This window comes from Pinus tabuliformis, chromosome 3_1 (genome assembly GCF_031772625.1).
Source record: "Pinus tabuliformis cultivar Carrire ecotype Pingquan chromosome 3_1, CPIR1, whole genome shotgun sequence".
Classification (NCBI taxonomy): Eukaryota; Viridiplantae; Streptophyta; class Pinopsida; order Pinales; family Pinaceae; genus Pinus; species Pinus tabuliformis.
The window spans coordinates 68,630,654-68,655,858 of NC_142301.1; positions in this window are offsets into that span (position 1 = coordinate 68,630,654).

Genomic DNA, 25,205 nt, shown 5'->3' on the forward strand with positions numbered 1-25,205 from the left:
GTCTAGGCCTCTGCGGCTACTTATGAATCTCGAAATGAATCTGCTCCTGCCCCTCTCGCAGCTCGCTCCGTTGTTAGGGGATACAGAATTGGAAAGGATACATCTTTCCCGCTTAACATTCTGCCTTGCGGATTCAGCAGCAAAACCTGAAGGATTGATTTACTGGTCAAATGGTTGCTTTTGCTTATGAATAAACTGGATCAATGGATAAAACCGCAGCGGTTGGTGCGGGTAGGTTCCGATCTCGATCGACGGAATCTACTGCGGGGGCTATGTTACCCGGAATCGGGCGAAGGCTGCGCTGGGTGGGGGCTATGGTCCCTTAACTGGGTTTCGATCCGTCAATGGTGGGGATGCTTACTCGAATGTCGCCTGTACCCAGGCTTTTGCCTCTCCCCACCCTGAAACCCCTACTTGAAATTATTCCGCCCCTAATATAAATAAATAAGTTACGAAGGCTTTGGTTTTGGACGGATCGAGTGGCATCCTTCGTACATCCGAACTCCATCGGACCGTATGCATATCCTATTCCATTTGTAGAATAACGAGCAGCAGCGCTACCTGCAACAGTGTTAGTAGCAGTATCGGAGCCGGAAGCAGGGATGGAAGTTTGTGTCCCAAGTCATAGACATAGATTGACTAGTTACGGGTCAAAGTACGGAACGCGTTTACCGAAGTGTACAGAGAAAGTATCATAGGAGAGTGTATGTATAGTCGGCCAGCCGCTAAGAAATATGGATCAGGGTTAGGTGCTGCCTTTGAGACTATATCCATTGCGTCTGGTGGTCAAACCCTCTTTCCGTATCCGCCATTGGTGAAACTGCTTCTTCGGCTAGCCAGTTATTCAATCTTCATAGCACTGATAACATGGCATAATTACGACAACATAGCACATGTCTTTCCGGGAACATGCACATCTGGGGGAACTTTCACTAATGACCCAGCGAGTAGCACGCCTAGAGCTGTCCGAATTCATCAGTGGAATATTTACTTTCTAAGGCTGTCGCGGCTAAGCAAGCATTGGGCTTTTCGTACTAAATTGAAGCATAACAAAATGTTCTCCCGGTTTTCCTTCCCCCGTGCTACTCCTTTTTGAGGGGGGGATCGTTTCGTCGAGCCCTCTAAAGTGAACCTTTTTCGCTATCAAGGGCTTGTGTAGTATACGTAGCGAGGGCAAATTTGTCAATAGGAAGGCAAATAAAAAGCCTTTGCTGCTTGCGATCACCGAGTTCTGATGATTGGATAGCTCCACCGCTTACAGATTAGCTCCATAGCTCACTGAATGGTCGGACTTCTGAAAGGGAAGTCGGAAGTCCTCCTTTGCTTAGCTCAATAGACTGCTTGACCTCCTTCCCCTGCTTTTATTGATATGGATTAGCTCCCAAGAATGAAGCAATGAGATTCAAGCCTAAGGCTAACTACTCACTGCTACTCACAACGCTCCTGCTCTTGGATAGGACAGCCTAGCTCCTTCGCTTCATGAGGTCTAGATCTTGCTATGATGCCTCGATAAGCGCTTTCTTCAGACTTCAAATTTCAATTTACTTATTGGGTGGGGGGGCTAGCGGTCGAGCCTGCTTGCGCATCCTCTAAGATAACTGGCTTGAGTTGTATTGCTCCTGTTCTAGATGAAAAACAACAAGCGGTCCAAGTGAGTATAGCATTCGATGCTGACCTACTAAGGCCTAGTCCTCACCAAGACTCAGACCTAGACGGTAGTACTACTTATGTAATACGGCTGTACTTAAAGGTCTTGTCTCTAGTAGTAGAGATAAGTGGGGAACTAAGAGAGACAAGCGAGGGAGTGAAGGATGGATAGATAGAGAGTTGTAGGTGAGTCAGGATTATGGATAGGTAGGTTCTTGTGACCTCGAATAATAAAAGGGGAATAGTTCACTTCCTTCTGTTTTGATTTAATTTCATTCTATCGTTATTGCCGCTAAGGGGGGAGCCAAAATATGCCAGATGGATTGAAGCAAATCAATATCCTCTTTCCTTTTGACGATTGAGAAGAACTTGAGTGGGGAGAGCATCTTTCAACCCTGCAAGTAAACGCCTAACCTTACCGATTGGTGTGGGATTTCCCGATCGCTAAATTCTTCCAGTCATTCTATTTATATATGTAATAACACTCTATTCGGTGTGAGCCGAAGGTTGAAAGCGTAGTAGCGTAGTCTACTTGCACCGGAGACTGAACTCTACTTAGTTGTAGATGGTTTGAATGGCTCAACTGCGATGGATTTTTAGAGGGTGCGCGGCAATCGACGCCAAAGGAAGGAAGAGGGAAAAATGGGGTCTATGCTAAGCTAAGCGAACTGCTTAGGTCAAACATAGGTTTTGAATTCAAGCTTAAAGGCAGGATAATATTAACTGCCCTAGAAAGGCTTTAAAGGGGACTAATCTGTCTTCAGGAGTTGGTTAAGATGAAAGCACCCTCCCTCTCACTGCCCGCCTAACTCTATATGCTTCCAGTCTATACGCTGCCTAAGCTATGTGTCTTCAACGCTTCTCCAAACACTTTCGGCGATCATCAGGAGGGAAATGAACCATTTGAACAGCGAATCTTTGAGCCCTCTCGACGATCTTTAGGAGGGAAATTTCTCCGAGAAATTGAATCACCTCGGCGATCCTTCGACGGTGCAAAACTTTGAAACTCTGGTCTAACCTAGTAGATGCTTATAAGGTCAAATATCTATTGTAGGTTTGATCAATTTGTGTTCCTTTCGGGTTTCACCATAATCACCTAATGTGGGAGCTCTATATGTATGCATAAGTAAGTATAGGTCTGGTCAAATAGCTGGCTGTCTAACTTGGGCTGAGGTCTCTTGCTTCATAGGAGAAAAGTGCTGAGGTATCTAATGAGGAGAAACAATATCTCTGCTTAGGGCTCTTCTTTCTCTTCATAGGCCAAACTCTATTTCTAATGAGTAATAGAATGTTCTTAGCACACCTATAATTTATGAGAGGAACATGGTGTATAGTGTGTTCGAGTTCATGATGCGGTACATGCTCGTAAGAAATGAGAGAATCTCGCAATAGATAGAAAAAGGGTTATCTAAGTGTGTCGTTCAGTAAAGTGGGCTAGGGCAATGTGGGGTATGTTAGTGTCGGTCATGATGCCCTCCATCAGTGATCAAAAAACTCTTTTCATATGCATAAGTAGGTGTCTCATCAATGTCAGCTTTGCATCTCATTAGGCATGCCATAAAACTGATGGAGGAGCTGGTCCTTGTTCCCTTCTTGGCTTTGCTGGATCAGGTCATATCAGTTAATGAGCTTGTGTCACATTTGTTTTGCTTTGTCTTGAAGTCCAAAGTCTTAGGTCTAGGGTTTCGGTCAAAAGTCTTTGCAATGTCATGAGTCAAAAATCCATGAGTCCCCAGCAAGCCAGAAGGAGGTATGTAAATATGTTTCATTGATATTTTCATCAGTTACAGCTCATTTATACCTTGGATTTAAAAACCCTGTTTTTAAAGCCAAGGTCATGTCAATTTTTCAAAAAATAAGGTAGCCCTGGTCCTCTCGCCAGAGTCCATCAGATGGTCTACCTGCAAAAAGAACGGAGTTAAAGCACTCAAAGAGCCAAATTCAGGACAAAGAAAACTCAAATCAGTGTTAAAAGTGAATGCCAAAACAAAACATTAGAAAGTGGGTTTGGTAAGTAAATTTTTTCAAATTGGGCCTATAAAGAGTCAAATTCCCTCTAAAACACCCTCATTGTGCATCTAAGAGCTTGCAAGGCAAAGAGATAGGGCGAAGAGGCGAATGAAGGCGAATTGCAGAGAAATTGGTCGTTTTTCAGGTGCGCGACCTGTCAGGGACTGTGCGCGACCTGTTGGGCGGTGCGCGACCTGTCAGGCGCCTCTCCGCAGTGCAAAAACATAACGGGCGCGACCTGTCAGCCCGTGCGCGACCTGTCAAAGCCTGTGCGCGACCCATCAACCTGTCACTCACAAAACCGCTTCAAAATTTGCTCAATCGCCCTCGTGCTTGCCAAATCAATCGAGGTAGGGTCTTTTAACGTGTTGGATGCTTGAATCAAGGATGTTGGGCTTGTGCTTATATATATTTTTGCTACCAAGAATGTAAAGAGAAATGGATTTTAGTTATTGCTTGTTCATGTAGGCATAGTGCTAGGGTTGGTGTTTTTTCAAGGTTTTTTCCCATTTATATTCCCTCCATTTTTTCCCATTGATTTCGCAATTGTCATTATACATCTCTATCATATGTCATTTGCAAAGAAATTAAAATTTTCCCATCTCCAAATGTCAAACCCTATCCCTCCCTAAACATATTCCCAAAACCCTAATACCCTCCATTGTGATATAAAAACACACACAGCAAAAGAACAAATTTCTATGCAAGAAAAACAAAATGATGTGCAAAAAGAAAAAGGCAATATGATGGCAAAATGAAAAAACTAAGAGAAAGGCAATATGGCTGTGCATAGTCATTACAAAATAGAGAACATATTGCTGTGTATATTCAAAGCAAAAACAAAGACAATGCAGCTGTGTATATTTATCAAAAAGACATATTGCTTTGAGTATTCATTACCAAAATAATGTTGCTGTGTCTCCCAAAACCAAACCCTGTTTTCCCTTTTCCCTTCTATCCCCTAATATCCTTGTTTCAATACAACTCTTTTCCCTTTTGAAGTTGTCAATGAAATCCCTTTTCCCCTGTTGACAAAAATGTAAATAAAGCCCTCCTTCCCCTATGACAAATGTAAAAGAATCCCTTGTTTCCCTTAGCATCAAATGTACATGAATCCCTTGAAAAACAGAGTATGCCTTATAATGTACAGTCAAAAGATAAAAATCAAAGAGCAAGTTGTTGATGCTAGTGATCTATGCTGCCCCATACCCCTGTTATACATGCTGTCCCTTACCCCCTGTTGAGCATGTATATCCTTTCCCTTGGTTATTATCATCCATGTTTCCCTAATAAAAACATTTCTTTGCAAATGATTTCCCGGTGATTAAGATGAGATTGTATGTTTGACAGTTTGTGAATTGTCCCTTAGAAATTCCCTGTTTTTATATGTTTCCCTTTCCTTATGAAAAATCCCCTCCCCTAACATTTCCTTCATGATTTTGTTCCCCTTGAAAACAGCATACAACTCAGCATTTTTGCAGGCAAGGGCAACAGTCTACTTTATCTATTTTCTCCACTTTGCTCAAAAGCACCATGTCAACCACTAAAACCTATGAGCAAGGTGATGACCGGTCTTCTTCCACAGAGGTTGAGGTACAGCGGAGGCCTCGTAGGGGTGGCAAAGGTGGTCATCATAAAAGAGAGGAGCCCACCTCTTTGGCAGAGTTGCAGGCCTGTCCTATGGCAGTGAATTGTTTCCGTTATATGTCATGTTTTCAGTTCTATGAGAGGCTTGCCCAGATTCAGCACCACAGGGAGTTGGCCCGCTTATTTGTTTTGCACCTTCAGGATGGGCAGGTCACTCTTGCAGGGGTGAATTTTGTGCTATCTCCGGAGGTGATTTCAGAGGCTACCGGGATACCAAATGTGGGTGAGGTGTGGCCCAAGCGCAAAATGCTGGATTATGTTTATTTTGAGCCATATGTCAGGCCAGCATTCATGAGCCACTTGTCGGGGGTCTTTCCTTTCAGATTCCTCCGGGGGGAGTATGCTCCGATCATGCGGCTTATCATGCATTACTTCACATGTGAGGGGAGATTTTCACAGGTCTTCTCTTATCACATTCGCCTGTTGATGCACTTTACCCGAGTGAGGATGATGAACATCCCAGTTTTCTTCTTCCAGGACATTCAGAGGATGGTGTCCGTGTTTCAGAGGCGGTCCCCAGCTCAGCAGTATAGGAGTTTGTGCCATCATGGTCTCATCCAGCTCATTGTTTCCCATCAGTTGAGTCAGCAGGGCATTCCATGGGCAGACTTCATTTCTCATGAGTTCTTTACAGTGCCACCACAGCCAGAGCCAGAGCCAGAGGCCATTTATGAGGAGGGAGGTCCATCACACCAGCTTGAGATCACTGTTCCGAGACATGTTGCTTCCTCACCTCAGCTCACTTATCAGAAAGGCCCGAGGGCCTTGTTTGCAGCAGCTCGGCGAGTACTATCTCCACAGCAGGTGGAAGGGGTCTCGCCATCATCATCTACAGGTCAGCGAGTGTTATCTCCACACCATGTGGAAGGGGCCTCACGTTCTCCATCAGCAGTACGGGAGGGCAAACAGCCCATGACAGAGGAGGAGAGAGCCGGTGACACACAGGTTGACATCATTGATCTTGATGCTCGCTCCCCCACTTCAGATTTGCATGAGGTCATCCGACAGAGAGAGGCGGAAAACCGCTTGTTACAGCAGAAGCTCGACATGGCCCAATGGACAATAAACTATCTTGAGTAGCGCAACAAGCAACTTGAGGATGAGAAAGAGTTGGATGAGCTGTGGAGGATTCGAAGTGACCGAGTCATCAACCGTAGGAGGCCCGGTGACTTGCTGCCCAAGGAGAGGGAATCCATGCTTATCCATGTGAATGCACACTTGGAGAGGCTATTGGAGAAGGCCAACCAGGACAAGAGACTGCTACGGAACATGAAGAATCATTACTGGGCGAGGATGCATGTTTGCAAAGCAAAGATGAAGATATTCCAGAGGAGGTTGTCCGAGGCCCGCAAGAGGAAGAAGAAGACCAACCCGCTCCGTATCTTGGCTGAGGCCTCTCTCACTCACCATGATACTCATTAACATCCTCCTAGCATAAAACCCAAGAAATTTTGAGAGTTTTGAAGCATTTTTGGCATGTTTGGGAATTTTACAGGTTTTGGCCATTTGACGGGTCTCACCTCGCGCGCGACCCTACATGGGGGCAACTCAGAACGGGGAAAACTTTGCATTTTTGGAATTTTCATGCAAAAATACACTTTCCTATGGATGGGTTTCAGATTTTATGGAGATTTGGGCTTCCAAAAGCTCAAAATACACACAAATTTTGACTTTCTGCCCCTATTTTGAGTTGCAGAAAGCTGTCTTGGGAGAAATGACTTTTGAGGGATCAAATCAACTCCAAATTCAAAACTTCCGGTGGGGTTGGAAAGTAGACTTGCAGAACTTTCCAACGAGCTATCTTGTACCTGATTTGGACATCGGGAAGGCCCTCAAACAGAGCTGTGAATGTGCGCGACCTGTCAGAGTGATGTGCGCGACCTGTCAGGGAAATTTGCCTGTTTTGACCAGTTCGGCCAGCAAAACACTGTTTTCATCTTGGTTGACTTTTGAGGCATGTAAATGATGGATTTTTGTGTAATTTTCATGGCACTTAGATACTTTTACTCTCCTTCATCACTTCTAGAAGATTCTTTGATGTAAATGGTAAATATTTAATGCATGGATAGGTTTCCTAAGTTTTAGAGGCAAGTTGTTTTGACTGCCTATTATCTAGTGCTCAGTTTAGAATTAGTTGAAATAGCTCCTAGGAAACTGAGAACGACCCCTAGAGGTGGGGAAAGGAGTTAGATCATCTATATTATGCCTTCTCTTGCTCATTTTCATGGTTGGACTCTTGAGGGAGAAGCTCCTATTGTATATTTTACTTGTATCTCTGCAATTTGAGGAAAAGGAAGACCAGGGTTTTGTAGACATCATTGGGATTCTTGTGGACTCTTGTGTTGATGGTGTGTTCTCTTATTGTAATTGTAAGTGTGTTTATGTGTTCCATCTCTTTCTTTACTGCACCTTATTAAACAAATGAAGTGATAAAGTTTGAATTCATGCTTGCCATGCTCAGCTTTCAAATTTGTTTAATGTTTATGTTTTCCACTATCTAGAGAGGATTCAAAGTCATTGTTTGCCCTCTTTAGCTTCTCTTTTTTCTTCCTTGATCATCCATCTCAGCTAAAGGCATCAGCACAAACTCCTACCTTGCCCCAAAGACCCACCTGCAAAACCTGAGCTCAATCCCCGCACCCTGAATTGCACTCCCTCCAATTGCCACCAAAAACCCCAAAAACCCCCAAATCAACATTTTAATCAGTTTACTAGCCTAATATCAGTGTTACCTTTGATTGGTCATCTCATCCCATTGAAAATTTACCGAGATAGACCGGAGAGAGCCTTCTCATACCCCGTAGGGCTAGCTATGAGGTGAAATTTCAAGTGCTAACAGGGTAAGTGAAAGTTAGGCCTAGTATCTAAATGTAACCCTCCCTACGAGCAATCGTGTCTTTAAGTACAGGCTCCCTCCATCCAATCTTCCTTGCTTTAAGCGAGCCGAGCAGAATTGTGTAATCATCGGAGCTAAAGCTCCCCCCTGCCGTCTGTGGGTCACCCAACGATAGTGACCCCCTCCCTCTCGTCTGTTCGAGCTAATCTGTAAGTTCTGGTAAGTATCTTGGTTTGTTGGGCCCACCCACCCTAAAAGCTTTAGCTCCCCCGCTCCCCGACGAGCAAGCAGTAAAAGCAAGAAGCAAGAGCCGTATGAGCAAGCCCTCCAAGAAATCGTGTCTTTCAGTAAACCCTCACTTGGTTTAATGGAGGTGGGCTATAAGCAAGCATTGTAATAAGCATTTGGGTAAGTGAAAAGAGCATAGCTAATAAGCATTTGGTTTCATAAGTTCGTTGTCTCTGGCCTAGGGTGGCTTGGCTCCCCCGCTTTGCGCTTAGCTTTTTGGCATCACTCAACCGAGTACACAAGGGTTTTCACTATCCCACTGCCCCGGGGAGCCCTCTTTGAGAGACAAGCGACTCCATCACTCCCAAGCCTCGGGTTTTTACTACTACCTTGAGCTGCACTGGAGGACCTCCTTCATTTAGGGGGACTCTTTTAGCTTTTACTTATATCTTGACTGCCTAGGCACTCTTTTGACTCGCTGGACCTACCTGCCAAGCCCACAGTAAGGGATTTGATTATTGGTTGTAAGCTTTCAACCCCTTATTTACTTCAGCTGTCCCGCTTATGAAACATATTTGAGTTTTTGCTTTCAATTCCGGATTCCCTAGCTCGCTCCACTGGAACACCTACCAACGCAGGGCACGGGGAAGAAAAAAGGGTTTTACTTTCACGAACACTCAAACCAACAGCTCATCCCACTTGGTTTTACTTACGATTCATCCAACAACATCACTAATACCCTCCTTAGCCAGAACACGATATCTTCTTATTAGTTACGAGCATCCACAGCCATCAACAAGACGATGCTCCACGAAAGACAGAAAGACAATTGTTTCTTCTTTTTTCTTTTTACTTACCCCTTTCATTCCAGTCTATTCATAGTTCACAGGATAGAGTCAAAGTAATGGAAATGATAGAACATGATTGCCTATTCATTACGGATACTTACTATTCAATAGTTTATACAAGTGTTACAATCGATGTTACTCTTATTCCAGTAATAGTTATATCAATAGCTTAGATTACATGGTTATCCTTCTCTATGTTATACGTATAAGCATATACATAATCAGACAAAGAGCTCGTATCACTCCAACTTGTTTAGCTATCCCATGTATTGAATATGGAGAAAGCTGTGCTTTTATATACAGTAAATATCATTACCTCAAAGCATGTAAGGATTGTTGGACCAAGCTAGTAGAAGTAGAACCATTCACTCAATATGACCACAGCTTGTTACAAGTGAAATGAGTACTAGTCTCTTATATCTCTAAGTTATTTATTAGGGTATAGTTATAAAGAGGAATGAGTGCAATACGTATGTTATAGTTACATAGGTATCATATTAGAGTTATGTACGTGTTATCTTAAGCTTTACATCATTGTTAACAGGTGAGCTTTTATAACCATAGACATCTATTGATTCCATTACTAAGGAGTGATTACTAGTAATATAGGTAAAAGTTAGCAAGCATATCCATATTAGTTAGGCAGATAAGCTGTGATTAGTTTGAGCTGTTTTGATTATGTTAACTACTAGTAACGATCTATAAGTATTCAATAACTCTGAATCATGATACAGGTAATGATTAGTGAAACCCGTTTGTATTAATAATACAGGTGATGTCAGCAATATTATGGAATATAAGGGTAATCATAGTGTACTAGTTGTGTGATCATATTAGCAGTAGTTAGCCTTTTCATGGATACAAGTATTTTTATATATTCTTTCTCTAAATTATGGAACTTACTTCAGACATTATACGTAATGAATAGAGTAATGCCAATGATACGAGTAATCAAAGGTTATGGTACTTACTCTAAGCTTATAGGTTACATGTATTATTATACAGATACTTAAGCTTACTGTATTAGAGTTACTAACAATGCTTGTATTTCCATAATATGAGCTTATACTATGCTTGGAACAATACAGGGCTCATGATGCTTTGTATGATCTTTTTCATATGTACAATATCAATACTAGTTACAGTTTATGATAAGCATATCCGTATTGAACAACCTGCTAAAAGCTTAGACGTGTACAAGAGCTTATGCATATTAGACTATGTGTTAACAGCTGTAATGATACCAATCTATGCACTTAATCTTATGGAATAATCATGACCTTGTTGAATAGTACTAATACTTATTACATTGTGTACAAGCCATCCTATGCTTTCCCTTATTCTATATGGGTATATATCATCGGTCAATCATAGTAAGGTTGTGACACAATTATGGTAGCATATTAGAGTAGTCATAGTCATGGGATTAGTACCCTTATGAATGATAGTATAGTTCAAGCTCAATACACTTAGTTCAATCATGCCCTATTGCTTTACCACTATAAGCATTGAGTACACTAGTTTCCATAATCAATGATCTTCACAACCCACAACCCATATTCACAAGTTTGTACATAGTTAACATAGCTGTAACCTTGACAATATGGATAAGCTATATTAGGCAATCACACTATCTATTAGTATAAGCCTTTCTATTAAGCCCATATAAGGTGACACTATTGATCATGGTTGGTATTACTGTTATTAACACTTTGACTGGAATAGAGCTTGTATCTTATAGATAAGCAATCACTTCATACTGTTCATGTAACCTGTAATACGGTAGTTATGAGTGAATAGACGTATACACTTACTAATAGTTATTTACAAAGTAGTAGTAAATCAGTAAGCTACAGGTTATTGTAGTTATATCTTATGGGATTAGTGTGATCATCATACATAGAGTACTCTTATCACTAAGGATCATAGCATGAAATCAATGTATACGTGTAACTCTTATATGTTACTTATAGCTATACCATATCTGAGCTTATAACCTAAGTAGTTGCATATCAGTTAATCCATGGCATTAGTTCAACTTGATCAATACTAAGCAATGTGTAAAGCTAGCACTAGTCATATCAGCATCACTTGAATCTATTGGAATAGCTCATGTAAGCTTAAGCTCGTACTAGTCGTATTGTGATATCTATGTTAGATACCGAATGAATACCATAAGATAAGTAAGGTGATATCATGCCTGTTCTATATAGCACATTGATCTTGCTTTAATTCAAGTGCATTCATAGTAACATATGTACTAATATACGAAGAATAAGCATGTATGTATTGTGTTATTAGCTTGATCGTTGTATTAGCTCTATGGAATCAATGGGAATCACACCACTACTACCTATTGCCTAATTTCTCTAATTCAGTATAGAGCTATACCCGTGTGAGTAATTATGGGAATAAGTATTAACAAAGGTGACACGATAGCGCTGAGACTAGAAAGGGAAATATCATAAAAAACAAAAACAAAATGTATAAGTATCCTCAGCTGACTCGTACTAGTGTTTAATCAATACTACTAATCTCATTAGATCACGTGTACAGGCTGTGTGATATGCTCAATACAGGTGTTTGGTTGTACATAGAACATAATGGTAATACTAGTATAAGCTAATATTTAAGTAAATAGGTAAACTAGCTTAAGCTAAGCTCCTATCTATTACTAATGGGAAACAAAGCTTCATCATGAAAGGTAAACATGGGAATATGACCGATCCATAACTAGCTCATAACAAGATGTAACTAGTATAACCACTTCATATTGATTACGATTACCTTACCCATTGTTTCCTTTTCTGGCTGGCTTGGCTGTCCTTTGTTCATCTCGCTTTCTTCATGGCTTCCTTTTTTATTATTGGTTGGAAAGAAGGGAGACTCAAGGTCAAGGGGAACTACGCCCACTTTGCCCTACCAATTAGTAAAGGCAGGCTGGGCCCTAACTAATCTAATGCCCTTTATATTCCTTAAGCCGGTTCATATCTGATTAGTTGGATTGGATGGGGACTCAAGGTAAAGGAACTACGCCAGCCTTCCCAATCCGTAAAGGCAGGCCTCCCGATAATAGTGAATAGCTCCCCTTGCCCGATGCGGACAAGCGACTACGTTGATGGCGTTGGTCGAGAGTTCGCTTGCTCACCCTCACCATATGAATAGTGAGTCGATGGCGGCCTTTGTCGAGAGTTCGGCAAGCTCACCCTACCGGGCCTTGACTTCCTATTGGAATATTGAGCAACGAATGAATGCATAATGACATATATAATGATATATATCTATTTGTATACGATATTCGATCGATAGAGCGTGAATGCATATATTATATATGTAATTACGCTTTCTCGAATCCAATCACCGTACTTCTCTGAATGAGAAGTCAAACTTCCCTAACCTCTTCTTGCATTTTAAGGATGCTTAAGCAGGCTCGACTGATAAGGAGAGGACCGGCAGGGTGCGTAAGCACGCTCGACTAATAAGGCCGCCATCGGCTCGACCATAAGCCCCCCCACCCAATAAGTAAATTGAAACTTGAGTTGCTCTTTAGTTACTTATTTGAGAGGGGCCACCAAATAAGTAAATTGAACTGGCAGGGTGCGTAAGCACGCTCGACTGTATAGAATTTATCTTAAGAATGGTTTCAAGCGACTGGCTGCATTCCATCCCCGGGAAGGAAGCATGGCAGTAAGCTTACTCGACTTGCATGTGTTGAAGCTGGTCTTGGAACCACTCCGATAGATAGTACTGCAGGGTCGGAGTCGTGGAAGAGATGGGTTTCTTCAAGTAAGAAGTTTTTCAATTCATTTTATACAACTCACTTTGGTAGGGTGAAAGATAGGAACGAAGGACGTTTTCCGATGGGCAGTATGCCGTTAGTTGGCCAGTTGACGATTGATTTGAGTTATCGGGAATTTGTCATTGGTAGGGAGGCTACTTGCTCAGATGGGTGTTCGATCGCGCCCTATAAATGAGAAAGGGCCCCTCTTCTTCCGATCGACGATCCAAAACGGGATTTCGGCGTTAGTTCGCTGGCATGAACGACAGATAGGGCTCCTCTCCCTCCTAATCAACATGAACGACAGATAGGGCAATAGTTTCTTGGGCCACTGAAGCATTCGCAACGCCCACTTTTATTACGGAAATTCCCATCTTCGTAAGACCAGGTTCACGTAAGAGAACTTGATAGGCCACGGTTCACTCTATAGAATCTTTATACGCCCACTTTGCTTCCTGAATTTCCCATCTTCGTAAGGCCAGAGTCAGGCCCAGTAGGGACTCACTATTCATATGGTGAGGAAATATACATTACCGGCCGGCTACTGCCCATACGCCCACTTATATTAGGGAATTTCCCATAATAAATAAGAAAAAGAAAGAGCCTTAAGCCCACCCAGGAAGGAGCTTTTTGAACATAGTTGTCTTCGATCGTGGGCAGCTATCTTAATGACAGGCATATGAAATTAATGTCTTGCGACATCCTAAGGCCGGTGAGTGTGCTATAACGTATTGATAGAGATAGGTGGGTTAATGAGGAGCTTTCCTTCCTTAAGAGCTGGATTCATGAGTTGCTCAATATTGCAAACCTCCGCCAAGCTAAAATGGCCAATCTCGTAGGGAGAATGTCCAAAACCTCCGCCATTGAAAAAGACTCTTGGTGTTGAAAGACTCATGGCATCAGTAGTATTGATAGGTGGGCCTCTTGGGTCAATCCTATGGACTGAACATACGGGACACATCCCTACCTAGCTTACCTACACGGAACAATAGTTCCTACAGAGCTTACCGATACGGGACACGTGGTCCCTACATAAAAAGCACAAGTGCTGCATAGAGCTATTGAGCATAGCGTAGATAATACAAGATATAAAGTACACGCGCATCAGTTCCACTATGGAGAATCTCATATAAGGCATGAGATTCAATTGAACGAGGGAAATCTCAAAATATGACAGGTCAGTTCATTCCTGCGAGACCGGGCCGAACAGCAAGTGCGAAACGAAACTATGGTATCACCTTCTTGACTTACCTTCTTACTTGCCTGGAATTGATAAGAGAAGAAGCGTGCGTTAGCGACTGGAAGATAGAGCTAAAGCTATGCCTTTCAACAGAGAGTATAGATAGAGTTTAGAGAATGGAGAAAGGAGAAGGAGATAACAACTTATACTACTACTTCATTCAAGCTTAGAGATAGTCTTAAGCGCTACTAAAGGCAAAAGGAGAAATAGAACAACTAATACTACTTCTTCTGAACTCAATATAGAGCTAAGGCTCAAAAACTAATAAGGTGCCCAAGTCAGGCCTCTTTCTTACCTGATGGACCTTAACCTTATGGCTAGTACCTTATGGACACAACTGGAAGTCTTTAGTGCTAGTCCATATGGCAAGACCTTAAGGCTAGTAGTCCAACTGGTAATGGCTCAATCTATAGATAGAGAGCCTTATGATGGGAAACTATCACGTTAGGTTTGGAGAGAGAAAGTATCTGGACCTCCTTCTGTTGGGAGTTAATAAGATGGGAGTTAAGAAGGAGATAAGAGGATGTGGGGTTAAGACGATGTACGATAAGAGGATTTGAGTTAAGAGGATGGGATAAAAGAATATGAGAAATCTTAAGACGGAAAGAAAATATCAGAATAAGATAAGACGGAGATAAGAGGATTTGAGTTAAGACGATGTACAATAAGAATATAGGAGTTTATGTTAGAGCGCTCAGTTGTGGAATCGTTGGATCGCTTCCGCACCTATTTATTCAGGAATTACAGCCAGAACCTTCAGCAGGCACGTCGTGAACTGCCTTATTATCTATCTATACAGACAGTTAGCACTTCAGCAGATATCGTTTCACTGCCTTATTTATTCACTAAAGTCAGAACTGATGAGACACGGCTGGATGATCGATTCAACGAGGATGCGTAAGCAGGCTCGACCATAAGCCCCCCCACCCAATAAGTAAATTGAACCTTTTAGTAGGTAGCTTACCTTGCTATCCATGCATGATTACTGGAGTACATGGCGGGGCGGCTGGATGGATGATTGATTAGCCGATAACTGCTCCCTTTGCTACTCAGATATCGTGGAACTCCCGGATGGCTTTGATTATGGTCCATCGGAGCAACCTCGTTGGATTGGATGGGCTTCAGACATAAGATATTAGGCCCAGGACAGCCAGCACTGCCAGGAAAAGCATTTGTTTATCACACTTGCCTTTATGAATCTTAGGAGGGAAGTACGAGGCATAACACTTTTGACTTACGCTTACGAGCATCCAAGACTTTACTTACTTACTGTGCCTTGCCTTATGAATTCTTCCGGGACATATCTTCTTCTGGGTATAATGATTAGTAATTAGATATATATCTTTGTATACGATATTCTGGTACGATCGATGAAAAGAGCTACGATCCCATACGATAAGAAAGCGTAATTACATATATAATGAATGATTGGATTCGAGAGCGTAATTACGTAAACCTCCGCCTCGATAAAATGGCCAATCTCGTAGGGATGCCTGCTGAAACCTCCGCCATTGAACCAAGAGTTTTTAAAGCATCAAAAATTTGTCAAGGGACAAGTCATAATATACTAATTTGTCAATTCTATCTCCTTACCTTAACATAATCATTACAGTATTAGTAGTTATATAGATGTCCCTTATAATTATAGTATGGCTTAAAGTCCTATTATTGAATGTGATTTACCTCCTAACTCTTCAATTGTATCCTTTGATGGTATAGAAAATAGTTAGGGGCAGGGGTAGGTATAGAGATCTCAAATGGGATAGATAGAACTAATCTTCTGTTTTTGACCTTTCAATTAGACTTTGATGGCTTATCAAAATGTTGTAGAATATGAAGCTTTAGTCCTTGGACTTTACACTACCTAGGACCTCAAGGCTTGTGAATTAAGCATCTATTCAAATTCCTAGTTATTGACTAAGTTAATGGCTCTTAAATTTCATCATATTATCATTCACTATCATAAGTGGATCTCTTTTTAGCCATTTATCCTTTGAGCAAATTACCCATATTATATATTTGGTTAATGACCATGCTAATGTTTTGATTTTGGTAGCTACTATAGGTTCATTCCCTCCTTCCATACATCTTTTGATTACCCTTGAGTATATCCATACAACTTCGTCACCTAATCAGAATTTCCACTCCATCTATTGACTGTCAAATGTTGACAATGGATGGCATTCACATGAATACAATCACGACACCTAGGATTGTCACATGCAAACTAGCAAATGAGAACAAACTCTTCTATTAAGACGTTATAAATACATTAAGCCATAAAGGAAACTAAGCTCTAATGAGCGGAACGTCTGGAATTGGGATTGACTTTTGGTTTACATAAGCGCTGAAGAATGTGTTTTCCATATTTGAATGTCCCAGATTCCGCCCCGGGCATGCGAGACTCCATGCGGGAAAGGGATGAGCGTGAGAACCTTTCCCTACCGATTCTGTTCTCGTGGGTTCTCCAGCTTCGGTACCGGGTGCCGCTATTGGTCCTGAGGATGACCCGGCGAGCAGCGAACTCTAGGGGACGACAATGAGTCCGTGGCTGCATATAAAGCTCAGTGCAGCGTCTTGGTTGGGGGAATGAGAAATCCCCAAGATCCCAGCTCACTGCAACGTCTACATGCTCGGTTGCGCACCGGAAAGCACCCCTTGGGGGCTTATATCTATATCTGGAGCAAGCTGAGGAGTACGGGGGGAGAGCGTAATCCTTCACGAGACCTCATCAGATCATGCAAGGCACATATGGGATGATCTAAGGCTCAGGTATCAAAGTCACTCCACAACTGGTTTAACGACCAGTCCCTCATCCAACCCAAGATACAGAGTTCAGTCCTAGGGATTTGAAACTTCTCGAGAAGGTTCGGAGAAAGGGAGACATCATACTTCGCAGCTGCACCACTTTGAATTCACTTAGTGCTTTTACTCGGTCAACTCAATCCGCATCTTAGGGTTCAAAGTCTTGACCTGGGATGGGAATGGGCTCTGTGCCTGGAGGATATCAAACCGGAGCTGCGGGCTATGACTCTCCAACTGGCTATGGCATCGGGACTGAGACTAAACTCGCTAAGCAATTCACACTGGTCCGGTCCTATCGAAATGGATTGGGATCTTTCAATGATAGGTGAACCATAACAGCGGGCTTTGACTCTCAAAAGAAGGGGTGCTAGTAATAGAACTGGAGGGTACACTACTATATGGCTATAAAGAAAGAATGGGATCCTGCCCCAGCCTCCTTTTAGACCCCCCCGCTATTGGCCTGCTTTCACCCCGTCAATATCTGGCTTTGGCAACTGTTGCTTGAACTCGGTAAACTAGTGAGTGACGCTCGCCAATAGGACCAATGCCTTTACCTGTCTTTTGGAATGTGTGGTGGAATGGTCCTTGACCTTGCTCCCTTATGTCTTGTGTGCACCCAGGAGCGTCATATGTGAGCCTTCCCTGCTTTTCCTGCTTGCCTTGATGCTACTTGCTCTTTATCTCGAACTTGATCTCAAAATGGAAATAAAACTATAAAGGGATATGCTTTTGCGGCCTTTTCCTACGCTCCGGTCTCTGGTGTCTTTACCCCTGCTGGCGGTGGTGCTACTCGATTTGCCTTTGCGTCTGCGGGGCCCACTGCTTCTGTCTTTCCTATTGGTGGTTCTGTGTCTTTATCTGGAAGGGATGCTGCTTAAACATGGACTGGGTCAACGATATAAAAAACCGGGCTGGTAAGGATGCTTATGGTGCAACTGGATAATCTGTCACTAGCACTGGGTAAACTTATCAAACTTGATCCACCTATGGTACTGGACTTGGAGCTCAATCAATTGGATCAACGGGTTAAACAACTGCTAGTGATGCTACTAATTGAATTGCGGAATCAACCTTGGTTACTACTTGCTCTGTTGCTGATTCATGGGCATCATTGACTAGCATGCGAACTATATATCTATATACTATACCTGCTTAATACTAGATCTGGAACTCCTGACTCTCCCCCTTTCACGCGGTTAACAGGTACTGAATACCTCTGCCTCTGTGGGATCAATTTATAGGTATGCTCTGTTCTGTATGCTACCTATCTTGCGGTATACTACTATATGAATCAACTCGATCAACTGCCTGTGCCTCAGGTGGATAAACTGGTGAAACTGGATATGGAATATAAAGAGCGGACTATGCCCATCGAACAGGAACTGCACCTAAAACAGACTATGCTACTTACTTGGTCCCTTCACTGTAAAGGTGAAAACGAATAAGCTTTTGCCTTTCACGTTAAGTAATCGCACCCTTATTTCCCCGGTCAAGTCATCGCCTTCCTTTATTGGGACTCAGTCTCTATCTTTTGGGCTCGGTTCCTCCGCAGGGTATACTTATATAATATAACTAGTGGTAAACTTGACGGACTGCAGCTTTCCAGTAATGTTGTCGTTTTGCATCCTAAGGGTCCCGCTTATCAAAAGGACGGTACTTAAAGAACAATTAGGTTATTGAAGTTTGATTTCCCAGTTTATTAGTACCAGGACAAGGCCAGTCTACTTCGGGATAAATTACCAGACCATTGCCAGGCTCCTGCTGTAGTATTGACCAGTATAATGGCAGCTTCGTTAGGTCAATATTCCATCCCCAGAGATCCAACTTGGGGCAGCAACCCTCGAAATGTGATTTATCCCACCCACCTGAATAAAGGTCCACTCGATTTGCTCCGACCATAGGACCTTTAGGTACTCGACCATAAGGGAGAGGGAGACGGAAGGGGATTTGCTACTACTAATTACTACTGACTCGCTACGTAACGTATTCCCCGGTATGGGTTCACTTATCATTGGTATGGGTTCACTGCCTACGTAACGTATTCCCCGACTAGCTACGTAACGTACTGTGCGTATGACTTTGAGGTGTCGGAGTGCTTGCCTACCTAGAGCTTGGGATAAGGTCGAAAGGGCTGGGCAAAATGTACGATCAGTAATGTACGATCAGCTGGGCTAGTGGGGGCTAGGAAGATACATACTTTCGGGTTGAAGAGGTGGGAAAGGTCATCTACCTGGCTGGTTTGTGGCTTCTCATGAAATATCGTTCGTTGCTTCTCATGAAATATCGCTTGATGTATCACTAAATATCTCAATCAATCTAGCTATATTTACACGTTGAGGGTAGTAGTAGTTGTAGTAGTAGTTATAGGCGTATGTTTCATTAGCTTATTCTATAGCTGATTCTATTAAGTTTGTAGTGTATTTCAATGTTGACCATAACGCTAAAGGACATAGTTAGTTGCTCGTCCTTGCCAGCTATGTGGATTTAATAAGCCGATAGATGAAATGCCACGAGAATAGCCGATGCCACGAGAGACACAACCATTAGCTGATCCCTCACCCAAGACACAAGGGGGCTGGCTACAAGGGGCTGGCTTGCCGCTCCTCCATTCATAGATATGCCCTTGCCTTAGGATCCGCTTCAATGGAACCACCATTTGAATGCGTTTTATCGCCACTTGACCCCTAAATAAGGTGTTGATCCGTTATAATTGACCTTTCCATCAATCATGGAATGGTTGTTTGTTTCCGCCCAACCATTTGAAGGACACACAATTACGTAAATAATCATTGCATTAGACGGACTAGGCGTAACGTATTGAAAGCCAAGTAAGTAAGGCGTAGCATATTGAAAGCTAGGCGTAACGGGCAGTTAATAAAAAGACCTTAGATCTTATATTATCCATTCATTATATATGAGCTTACAGGCTATATATAAGGTATCAACTGCTTCATGCTATTAAGGTAAGGTCACGCCAGGGAAGTTCGGCCTAGCGCCAGGAAAGCCAGGCTAATTTTTTCACCTCGACAGGGAGGAGGGAATTATCAGAGGGCAGCGGAGGTGTTCTGCGAAGCCCGGGCCCGCTCTCCCCACCTTCAAGGACACACGAAAGACTCTTTCCTTTACGACTGGAAAGGAAGGACACACGCAGGAATCAGGGAAGGTCTAAAGATGCGGGAACCTCACGTTAGTGGCTCGACCAATCGATAGGTTGAGGCACGTCCCTTCCCTCTCTCAGGACCACTGGACTATTCGAAGCCTACCCTGAGAGTCATCAACTCGAGAGTCATCAACTCTCTTGGCTACCTTCCCAACTGTAGACATAACCCAAAGGAATAACCTCTTCTCTCATCCGAAGGAAACATATTCTCGAAAATTACCCTCAATCGATAAGGACAGAGTCCCATCCCTACCCACTCTAAGGTCAGGGAAGGAAGGTCCGGAGGGTCTTGCGCTTCCGAGTGCAAGGATTTTATTGACTGACCCACCAATACTTTACCACCAATATCGACCAAGAACTTGAAAACCCACCAATCGAGCGTTAGCGAAACTACTTGACCAAGACCTTTTATTCACTTCCGCCACTTCCGATTTTCACTTCTGCTTATCTGCTAATCCACTTCTGCTTCTCTGCCTATTTATCCGCTTTTCCGCCCCCCCCCCTAAAGCTTGAGCTGGGATCGCCTTATTTTATTCAGAACTTCTAGTCTGTTTTCCCACAGAATAGAAATAAGGGGGCCTAATCTTCGGTTCAGCTCAGTTCAACAAATCAGTTCAATTAAAGCTCCCAAAATAAGTGACACCCGATAAAGTAAATCTCCTTCGATGAAACCTTATAAGTTTTTAAGAGTTCATTAATTATCCAGGCCTGCCCTAGTAAGACAAATTCATAAAACATCTCCTGGGAAACAAACCTTAGCATGACGATATGTTCCGCTTAGACACGACTAGTTCGCTACAAGTTAATCAGCCTGCTCTAAGGAGATTCGGCCTTAGCATATATACCTATCTAGGGTTCTTCCCCCTTTAGGGCAAGTTCGTCCCGATAGGCGGTAGTAAATAATAAGTACCTAAAAAAATAATAAGAAAACAGAGCCTTGAGGAATACCTTCGTACAGTGCGGTTTCTCACTCATATCTTTAGGTAGGAAAGGATAGAGATCAGTATAGGAGACGAGATTAGATAGGGCGATATAAACCAAAACATCAAATTAGGTAGAGTAGGTTACTTAGCAGTAGGGTCTTGCCTTAAGGTCTTTCTTTTCTTTCTTACTTTCTTAGTCCATAGAGTAAGTTCCATACTTGCCTTTAACGTATTTATAACCACCACCTCCTTCCTGTTAACGTCGAACTGTGCAACTTGGCATGCCCATGGGGAGGGTCTCGGCAACTGGTGGGGACTAAGAACCTCCTGGGACGGGGTATTGCAACTGGTGTTCACGTACACAATATCCTGGAGTAGCTCTATGTGCTCTTCTACGTTGTAGCTCGCTGTAGAGTAGGCCGGCCATAGATAGAGAGTGTAAGCTTTAGCCTTAGTATACTAGCCCATAGAGACTTCCGTATGGCATGGCTGCTATGGCTAGGTATCACGGCTAGTCCTCATTTGTAAGTATAAACCATGCCCATGTAAAACCAATATAACCAATATCAGATTGCCTCTCAGGAACAGGGGGAACTTCTATTCTCTGTCCTGATTAGTACTAGTGAAAGCTTTGATAACTTCTGGTTATACCGCTGTACTTTTCTGAAGCCTTTTACCTATTATCTCATTTTTCCCCATGCATGTGTCTTATCCATATCTAATCCCATGCAAGCTTACTCATCTCAAATGGACTTAATTGCGAAGCCTGATCCAACAACTAGTTATAATTAGCTGTAGTGCAACTCTGAGTCCCAATAGGATGGATGGCTAGGATTCATAGGATTTATGGCCTTGCCAGGTGGGAATGAATGGGGAATTGAGGGCCTCCCTAGCAAGGAAAATTTTAAGGATGGAAAATTTTCTTGAAGTTTAAAACATTGGCGAATCTCACTAATCCCTAATATGCAAATTATAAATGTTTATTGATATATTTGTAAAATCATTCAAATTTATAATTATTTTATATATAGTCTCTATATAATGTTGGCGATTTTTAAGGTAAAATATTTTTATATTCTAAAATTTGGGCGAATCATCTTTTATAAAATTGGAAATTGGCGAATCTTTTTTGTGGAAAAATCATGGAAAATTAGCCCACTGGGCGAACATTAGCCCCTAAAATTTTCCATGCTCCCTAGTCTTGCTGCTTTTATTATTGCTGGCTGCTGGCCTAGCTGGTGGGATTAATTAGATCGCTGGCTATTGAGCTCGACCTGTAGGGAAGGAATGCATCTGGATCTCGAGAATAAGAAATTCGAGAACATTCTCATATACGCAGGAGGAGGAGGAGTCTGCTTCCCGATACAAGAGCAAATCATAGCAAACCATATGCTTCAACAAACAAGAGCACCGATTGATGATTGATCGGATTTATTTACAACAGAAAGCCTAGTTGGGACAAGACAAGGCGGGACGGAAGGAAGAAGGATTGATCACTGGCTAGACCGTGACGCTAGGTAAATGATTACGTTAGGCTAGGTGATGAAATGTTACGCCGGCATAACACCCGCCATTAGAACAACAACAAGGGTTGTATATATTTTCAATCGCATTTAAGAGGCTTTTTCAAATTCGCGGACCAACCCCAGGGACGAAGTTATTGTCTTAGATTACTTATTGTTAGAGCTTTGCACAGGCGTTTGAAACCACTTGCCGGAGGAATCCTTCATGGGTAGACACTATTGATCTTCTTGTCGGGCCGGGCTTAACCCCCAGATACGCTTTTAGGAATTAAAACAGACAGCATTGCTAGGATGCGCTTTAAGGCTCGACCATGAGGACCCGGTAGGGGGCTCGACTGATAAGGCCGCCATCGATTTATCGCTCACCTTCCCTAAAAAGGTGAGGGATTTATCGCTCATCCATCATATGGGTGAGGGCCGCCATCACCTTTCTATGCCTACTTGATAAAGACTTTATGTCGGATGGACAGCTCACTCTTCATTGCCTAGGAATAACTACAGCCAGACAATATTGGAAGGGAGAAAGGCGCCAGCAGGGTTGAGGGGAAGAAATGCATAATGACATATATAATGATATCTATTTGTATACGATATTACGGGTACGATCGATGATTCGAGCTACGATCCCATACGACGCTAAAGCGTAATTACATATATAATAGATGCATTTCAGAATGACTTATCTATTTCATTACGCGATATTATATACGTAATTACGTATATAATTGCAGAGATCTCACCGACCAACCAAATAGTCTTTCATTTCATCCCAGGCGGGCACCATTGTAAGCCTCATGTTCAACACACGATTCCATTTGATGGCGTTGGTCGAGCCTGCTTGCGCATCGATTTTTTCATTCAAAAGAATATCTTGTGACCCTCAGCTAACGTGCAAGCAGTAGTCCGGAAGCAACCCTCAGCCGATCATTCCTGCTTTTCTGTTCTTTCCCCGCCATCTCATCGGTCAAAGGCTCCCTCCTCATGATACAAAACCATCTCATCGGTCAAAGGTGCAGCACTGTATCTGGTGCGTACAGATCTTCCGCACCTTTCCTTTCTCCTCAAGGATGGCATGCTCGTAACCTTCCTTATAGATAGATGCTCAGGTAACTTAGCTACGATAACCTGACCTGAACTACTTCCCCCCCTTCTCATTAATAGAAGCTAGGCGCTAGTCCCTTTTGGCATTGCCAATTGGTGCAACTCCAATTCCATTTACCTTAGACCTGCCTTAGAGATCATCTTGCTGCCGCCGGCTGATTGATCTATATCTTGCTCCCTTCGAACTGATCCCCCCCCTCTCTCTTGATGATGCCCGTATTCTCTCTCTCTCGATGTCCGTCTTGCTAACTTCCGACGATGAACTATTGCCTTTAGCGCTAGACCGTGAAGCTAGACGAAACCACCCGAGGCTAGCACCCATCACACCCACAGTTCCCAACAGCGAGCCCACAGTGAAACTTAACAGCTATGTTCCCCACCCGTCGTATCACAGCGAACCCAAACAGCCCACACATCTACCCGCTGATCGAGATCTTGATTGATACCCGTCGATCTCTTCTTGTGAACTTCCGACGGAGAACTTGACACGGACAAATTGCTTGATGCCTGGCTATACACCCACCTTACGCTAGACAGACGGCACCACCCAACAATGATGCTTCGACCAACAGACCCGGGGCGAACCACCTTCGACTTTACGAACTGCCTTCATCGACACCTCATTGCCTTCATCGAACTGATTTATATCGACCTGACTGCCTGAGAGATCGATTGATACCTGTCCATATATCCATTTCGACCTGGAGACAATAACTTTACGGCGGGCTTGCCGCTGGCTAGATTGCGGCGGGCTTGACGAATTATGTGCCCGGGACGGGGTGGACAGAAGGATTTGCCCTTTGCGTCACACCTACCTGTGATCGATCTTACTGCCTGCCTGAGCCTAGAGCTAACTGTCCGCCAAGTAAGAAGGCACCCGCCCAATAAGTTCGCCCAGTAAGGAAGGACACCAACGGCCACCACTAAGCTACAACTAACCTAACCTATTACAGCTAATAACATCACATCAACATAGATTGACTAGAGCTTTTTTTATATACGTACATATACACCCCATTACAGTAGACCCGAGAGAGAAAGAACCCATCGTGAAACAGTGAAAACACCTAAAGTACACAGTTAACCTATCTGCTGATCCATACCACTTGCTCCTTGCCGAAGGTGGAGATCTTGCTATCCCTGGATATGATGAACTTGGTTTGCTTGCTTTCTCATTTCCCCCAGCGTGAGGTGCACCCATTCCAAGTACCCTTACCGACAGACGAGAGAAAAGAGAAGTCCACCCAGTCCGCGTAAGAAGGAACCTGCCCAGGAAGCTCTAACGCTTTACCCCGTGTAAACAGGACATACGCTTCGACCCTTCCCCCTTTAGGTTAGTTGGTTGGTTGGATCGCCACAGCTTGCCCCTGATGGTTCACGCTACAGAGCTTACAGAGCGAGCTGCACCTGACGGAACACTGTTCCTCCATGCTCACTTTGACGGAAGAACGGAACACAG